Source organism: Rhineura floridana, chromosome 3, assembly GCF_030035675.1.
Source record: "Rhineura floridana isolate rRhiFlo1 chromosome 3, rRhiFlo1.hap2, whole genome shotgun sequence".
NCBI classification, from domain to species: Eukaryota; Metazoa; Chordata; class Lepidosauria; order Squamata; family Rhineuridae; genus Rhineura; species Rhineura floridana.
In genome coordinates, this window is record NC_084482.1 from 157,417,943 (window position 1) to 157,424,493 (window position 6,551).

Consider the following 6,551-nt stretch of genomic DNA (forward strand, 5'->3'; position numbering starts at 1 on the left):
TTTATGATCAAATTATTCTGGGAGTTGGGTCTGAGAAAAGACTGGATGCATGGAATCTTCTTTAAAGAAATTGTGCGTCTGTGACATTTCAACATTTTCACGAGAGTGCATCCCTAGGAACACTGCAATAAGTCTACCCATGAATGCAAAATGCCATGCCTTAACTTGCCAAAACACTCACAAACACTATGGTAATGACAAAGCACCCCATCCATAAAGCAAGGCTGCAGTAGGAAATGGGTAAGTAAGTATGCAGCTACTGGGACAGTGAAATCTGATGTCATATTGCAGCAAATACACAGTTAGTAAAGCCACACAGTTATGAATGGCACAGTGAAATCCCACGTCATATTGCAGCAAAGTTAGTAAAGCCAGTCAGTTATGCTGGAATGCCCACTGGTATCACTGATGGTGAACTTCATGATGGATTTACTTGGTCAAATTCTAGGTTGGCAGCAGTAACATGGGAAGCTGCCTTATAGTGAGCTGGACCCACTTGTCTATCTAGCTCAGTATTGTCCCTCCCAGCCCTATCTGAAGATGCTGGGGATCGAACCTGGATCCTTCTGCATGAAAGGCAGATCTACCCACTGAGCTATGACCCTTCCCCCAAAAGCCAAGCTACATGACCACAAAGATACTGCCTGTGTTCATGAGCAAGACTTTTAGATCAAATTTGAAAGGCCATTTTAGCTTAGTAAGAAGTAGGGATGGACAGATCAGTCTAACAGCTCACGTCAATTTCATGTGTTCATTCACAAATCCACTCTGTCCCATTTCCACATTAAATCCACAGATTTTGCAGGGCAATTTATATTTAAAGATATATATCTATAAATATAATTTTATCCAAAATACTCATGTTTTAAGCATTTTGGTATGCTTTTCTAACAGAGAACTATATAGCAAATCCCAAGGATCATTACATTCTGATGTACACATTAGTCCAACAGATGCAGAAATCCCAGGCAAAATATTCATCTATTTGCTTTACGATGCAGTTAGATCATGCCTTGTAATACTACACTGAATCACAAAAGTGGTCTAGATTTGGACTGACATGGGCCACAGTATGTAGAGCTGGGTACACAGAGGAAATTTCATTGCTACTTTTCCATGGGTTGAGAGCTTACCATTCATTTGTCACCCTCATTCCAACACGCTAACACAACCATGTGAATGAATGCTAACATTCTACTCTGTCTGTAATAAAGAGGGCACCAAGCTGCAGACACTTTCTAAGAATCTCATGTTATTTATCAAAGAAATTTGGTGTGATAAAACGGTAGGAAATTCCACCATACTGTCATCACATAGATCCAAAATACTATGGATGAATTCACCCCATGTTAGCCTATACACACCGAGTCTACAACTCTGCCCCAACTCAAAGCTGCCGTAAGAAATAAGCAGGTAGGTTTACTGGCCATAGTCCAGAGAGACAGAGAGAACGGTAGATATGCATATATTACATCACTAACGCTGCAATCCTAAACACTGTAGGTGTGTAGGCTACAATGAATAAAGATACTTAGGGATGGGCTAGTGCTGCAAACCTATTTAGTGCTTACCTGGGAGTGAGTCTCACAGAACTAAGTGGGACTTGCTTTCAAGTAAGCATGCATGGGATTTTGTGGTATGAATGAGTTTGTGTATGTACAATTGACCTTTTTTCTGTTTTCACTAGCTTGACCTCTTCAAGTGTCTTATCAGGACACATTTAACTACTTGAAGCATGTGCCATCAACACATGAATGCCTTGCAGACAACAATAAGCCCAGTTTGTGTAAAGCCACCTTGACTCAGAGCTTAATGCACACTTTCTTTCCCAACCCCACCTCCCACAAAAGATTATTTAAGTTTTATGGCTCCAAGTCATGGATGTTTAAACTGGAAATACCATCTTTCCTCCATTATACCGTGACTACAGGCAGAGATAGATAACATACTCGGCAGCGAAGAAAATTGAAAAGGGACATTGTGGTCAACTGGGCTTTCAAATGGAATATCTGAATAAGGCTATGTTTAGGGCTGCTGACTTCACATCTTGTCCTGATATAGTGGCAAGTTTTTCTGGAGCCTAGCTGAACAATGTGCTCTTGGTGCAATACTGATGGGCCATCTCTGGTTTTCCCGGTGGAAAGGCACTGTCTCAGTTGGTAATACAAAACATTATTGCTTAGTGCTGTTTTGTAAAGAAGAAAAGAAAGATGTAATTTCAAAAGATGAGAGGGAATCCCTTCCCCAGGGATTCAGCATGTAATCTCATTATCTCAACTTCGAACAAATTCATTGTGCTTTCTAGTTTTAGATAATCATTATGGGCCCTCAAATCTAAGAAACTTTTATGCAAGAAAGTCTTCAGTTTTTGATACATAGCTGACAGATTGGGAATGACCACATAATTGATTAGGCATATTCTCTGGAGAGTACTCTTTGGAAAGGATAATGTTATCAAGAGAAATAAAAAGAATTGTGTAGAAATTGCCTTGTTTTCTCTATTCTGTGTTTCATTTAGTCCAGGTTTTGTGACAGTAGCCAGTACAGAACCACAAGATCAAACTTTCAATAACAGGAAGCACTGCAAGAGCTTGTTCTGTCAAGTATAACAATGCGATGCTCACAATATGCCGATCACGTCCTCTAAGGCTGTGAAGTTCTGGAATCAATGGACAGCAAGTCAAAATAAGCAACATCTGCCAGCTCTTCACCAGATGCCAGATAATCTGTTCCTCCTACTCCTCCAATTCAGTTTCCTAACAGCTAGAGAACAGGTCCACAACACATTTTAGATCATTTAACAAATGTATTGTTACCTATTTTACTTCTAGGCACACCTTGTACAAATCCAAGTAGCACAGATAATACATGTCTAGCAGATAACCAAGTTACTTATTGTTCCTTGATGCATAAAAAGATCACATTAAGAGGAAGTTATTTTGCTGGGAAAGTCATGGAGGAAAATATGCAACAAAAACACAAGCATAAACCACTTTATTTCTGAAAATGCTCAAAACTGCCAATGTTTGCATAAAACTAAAAGCCACTGGACATATCGCCCAAGTAATGGCAGAAGAGGGCACATTGATACACCTAGACCACAGAAACCAGCAGAACACATCTAAAACATTGAAATGAAACAGGTTGCCTTGAAACAAAAGTAGCATTTTTTTCAGAAGTATTCAAATTCTCTGTTTAAAATATAATGGAGAAACTGGATACAAAACCACAGGAGAAATGGGATGTCTTGAAACCATTGGTTTATTATACTGAATCTAGACCTCATCTAATGCATACAGTATGGATAGCGGAAAGCATTTATCTCAATTGTTGCTAGCTAGAAAGTGTGCAAACGGTTGGCTCACCATAGTTCTTAATCCCCATTTGGTATCATAATATTTTTAGAAACAAAGATAGAACATAAAAAGATGCATGTCAGAGGAACTCTCATGTCACATCAAGCATGGGACACAGGCTGAAAACCTCCCCTTCATCAGACACACACCCCGTGAAATTCATGACTATTACTTGAGACTTTGCCACTTAAGAGTAAAAAGAAAAAGCCAGTAATTTCAATGAGTGCAGTCATTGTTAGCATCACAAAGCAAAACCAACTAATGTGCAAGATTTTCCACATCCTTCATGTTCTGCCACCTGGTGGGACATTTCCCCAAACTTTTATGAGCTGTGGGTGCAGCGCTCATTTAACATCCCCCATTGCAGATCCTGCAAAGATCCCCATTCCCTACCTCCAAGAGCTCAGGGGCCTGCATGAAATCTTACAGGATCACCATGAATTTCACAAGAACCTTAATCCACATCTGAAGCTAACCTTGCCCCCCCCCACACACGCAAACAATGCTGGCTGAAGCTGCAAAAAAAGAACCCCCCCCCAGCTTTTCTCAGTCTTTGCCCCTATTCTTTCACAAACTAAACCTCTCCATATATCTGCACACACAACACCCCACTAGACTTCAACAATTCTGCTGTCCTAATCCCCCTCCCTTTACCTCCCATCAACCAAGAAAGCTGATCGTATTGCAAAAAGGATCCCCCCCTAGTTTGAAAAGGTGACTTCTGTTCATGATCGCCTAATACATAGGAGATTTGTAGCTGGTTTTAAATTATTAATAATACTACTACAAAGAGCTTCAGAGGGGCCTCAGAAGACAGCTTGCATTTCCAAGCATACCCCCAAAAACAACAGAAACAAACCAATGCAGAGCACACACCCCCATGCAAAGGCAGCTCTCCCGGCGTTTCCTCGAGGCAACGGTATACGCATGCCCTCCGGCGGTAGTATTTGCCCCCGAAGGGGCTCCTGCAACCAACCTTACCTTCGTCCTGCATTCTCTGCAGACACAGGGTCAGATTCTTCCTCCAGCCCGGCATCCCGGCACAGGATCAACCTGCTAGCGCTGTCTACAAGCCCTGAAAGAGGAGGAGGAGGAGGAGGCGAGGGGGAGGGAGGCTTTTTCTTCCTGGGTGACAACAAGGCTAACCGGAGTTTCCCCTGGCAAGCCAAAAGTGGTGTGGCGACGAGAAAGACGAACGCAGGCAGCTAGCCGCTGGGGAAGCGAGGCTGCCTCCTTGGCAAGACTAGGCATTGATTTGCGCCGCGTGCTCCATCCGTGTTTGGGGCCGGTAGGAAGGAGGGGAGGAGCGAGTATGGAATCTGCAAAGGCGAGCTGCGTGGCGGGGGCGTGAGGCTCTCCCTCCCGGTGTATTTCCTGCGCGGGACTAGAGGCTTGCCCTGGAGTAAGGCAGATCCACGCGAGCTGCAGTTCCCAGTGTGTGGGGGTCGTACTAAGCGGCAAGAGAAGCCGGGGGGGCGAGGGGAGCTCGCCTTTCTGCCTTCTAGCTCAGTCTTCCGACGACGGGGAAGAATCCGCCGCGGGAACCACTGCGATCCTGGCTGCCTGGCCCAGATCTCTAGCGCGCGCTTTTTTTTTTTTAATGGCTTCAAAACGTTTGCATTGGATTCCCTGCAGGCGCCGGGTGAGGTAGTACAGCCCGCCTGCTCAGGCTCCACACACGCACGCCGAGCCTCCTTGTGCTTTCTCTGACCAGGTAAGAAGGGAAACAGCTCTACGACGAGGAGCAGAAGGGCCCCCGTGCGTTGTTTGGATCGAGAATGGGAAGCTCGCGCTTTCCCCGACTGCCTCTCCCCTCCCCCACCCCCCCACGTGGGAAACCTCTCTGGTGTGACTGCGGGCGCCGACGCTGGAGAGCTGGACCAGATCGATTAAAAGAAAGTAGCTGGGCAGAGACAAGACGAGGAATCACCCCGCCCCCCTTTCCCCTTTAGCTCTCTCTCAGTAGGAAGCACATGGAAGGTGTTGTGGTTAAGCGAGCGCTGTGGCTCTGGGCACTCCTGGTCTCTCGGCGTGTCGCTGGAAGCGTGGGCAAAGCTACAGGAAGGAGGCGAGCCACACGGACACGCTCGCTTTGGGTGCTGGCAGTTCAGGGCACGATTCTTCGATGGAGGTGGGGGAGGAAGGATGTGAGGGGATGGCGCTAGCCAAACAGCGAAGGTGCGTGCCACTAACAGCGGAACGGCTGGCTGCACCTCCACCTCCGCCACCCTAGGAAGTGCGAGCGCTGCCTGGCTGGGGAGGGGCCGGGCTTTGCTGACGGCCCGTTGCGCACATCATTAGGCAGCCCACACTGTCTAGCTAGAAAACTCTAGAGGCGGATGTCTCTCTCACACAGCATAAAATAAAAATAAACCCTCTCACTTTGGGGGGGGAACCCCCCACACACAACTTTAACCCCCCCACACACAACTTTAACACAACTTTACTTTGACTTTTGTATTTTTTTCATTTATTAGAAAGGTTTAGTGGTTAAGGTGTTGGACTACAACCTGCACCAGGGTTCGAATCCCCACATAGCCATGAAGCTTACTGGGTGACCTTGGGCCAGCCACTGCCTCTCAGCCTCATGAAAACCCTATTCTTAGGGTTGCCATAAGTCGGAATCGACTTGAAGGCTGTACATTTACAGTGTATTAAAAGAAAAAATACATTACAAGAAAAAATACAATAGCAGCAACAAAATAAATCCAGAAGTGTTTAAAGGGCGCTATAGAATTTAACTTAAAAAGTGATGGAAAATAGCCGGCATCAGCAGCCAGCAAACACCTCAGTAAACAAGTTTTCAGCATGCAGCAAAAACGTATCACGTTTTTGACTCCAAGCAAATGCCTTTTAATTTGCCCAGGCCTTTTAATATTTTAGATCTGCTTAAATCTGCTGCTGTTCTTAACACTATTCTGAAGCATGTTATTAATTTCATGTATGAATTGCTTCTTCAAGCAATTTCATAATACAATAAAAGCATGTATAAAACGACTGCATATCTAAAAATAATTTCAAATCCAATACAGATACTGACTGGGATAAAAGTCTCCACTTAGAATGCTTGTGGAAAGAGAAAGGTGTTCAACAGGCAACAAAAAGACAATAGAGATGGTCCCTGGCTGATACAGAATGGTAAGGAGTTCTAAAGAGTAGGTGCCACCACACGAAAGGCCAAATGCCAATATCATG

General features: G+C 44.6%; 1 long non-coding RNA gene across 1 annotated transcript in view; it reads right to left on the reverse strand.

Annotated features, from left to right (window-relative positions):
* Nucleotides 1–5,151, reverse strand: part of LOC133382342 (uncharacterized) — a 41,788-nt gene extending 36,637 nt beyond the window's left edge. The window contains exon 1 of the long non-coding RNA XR_009761912.1: nt 4,338–5,151. This is a non-coding gene — a long non-coding RNA (uncharacterized LOC133382342). The remainder of the gene's footprint in view (nt 1–4,337) is intronic.
* Between the last annotated feature and the right edge of the window lie 1,400 nt (nt 5,152–6,551).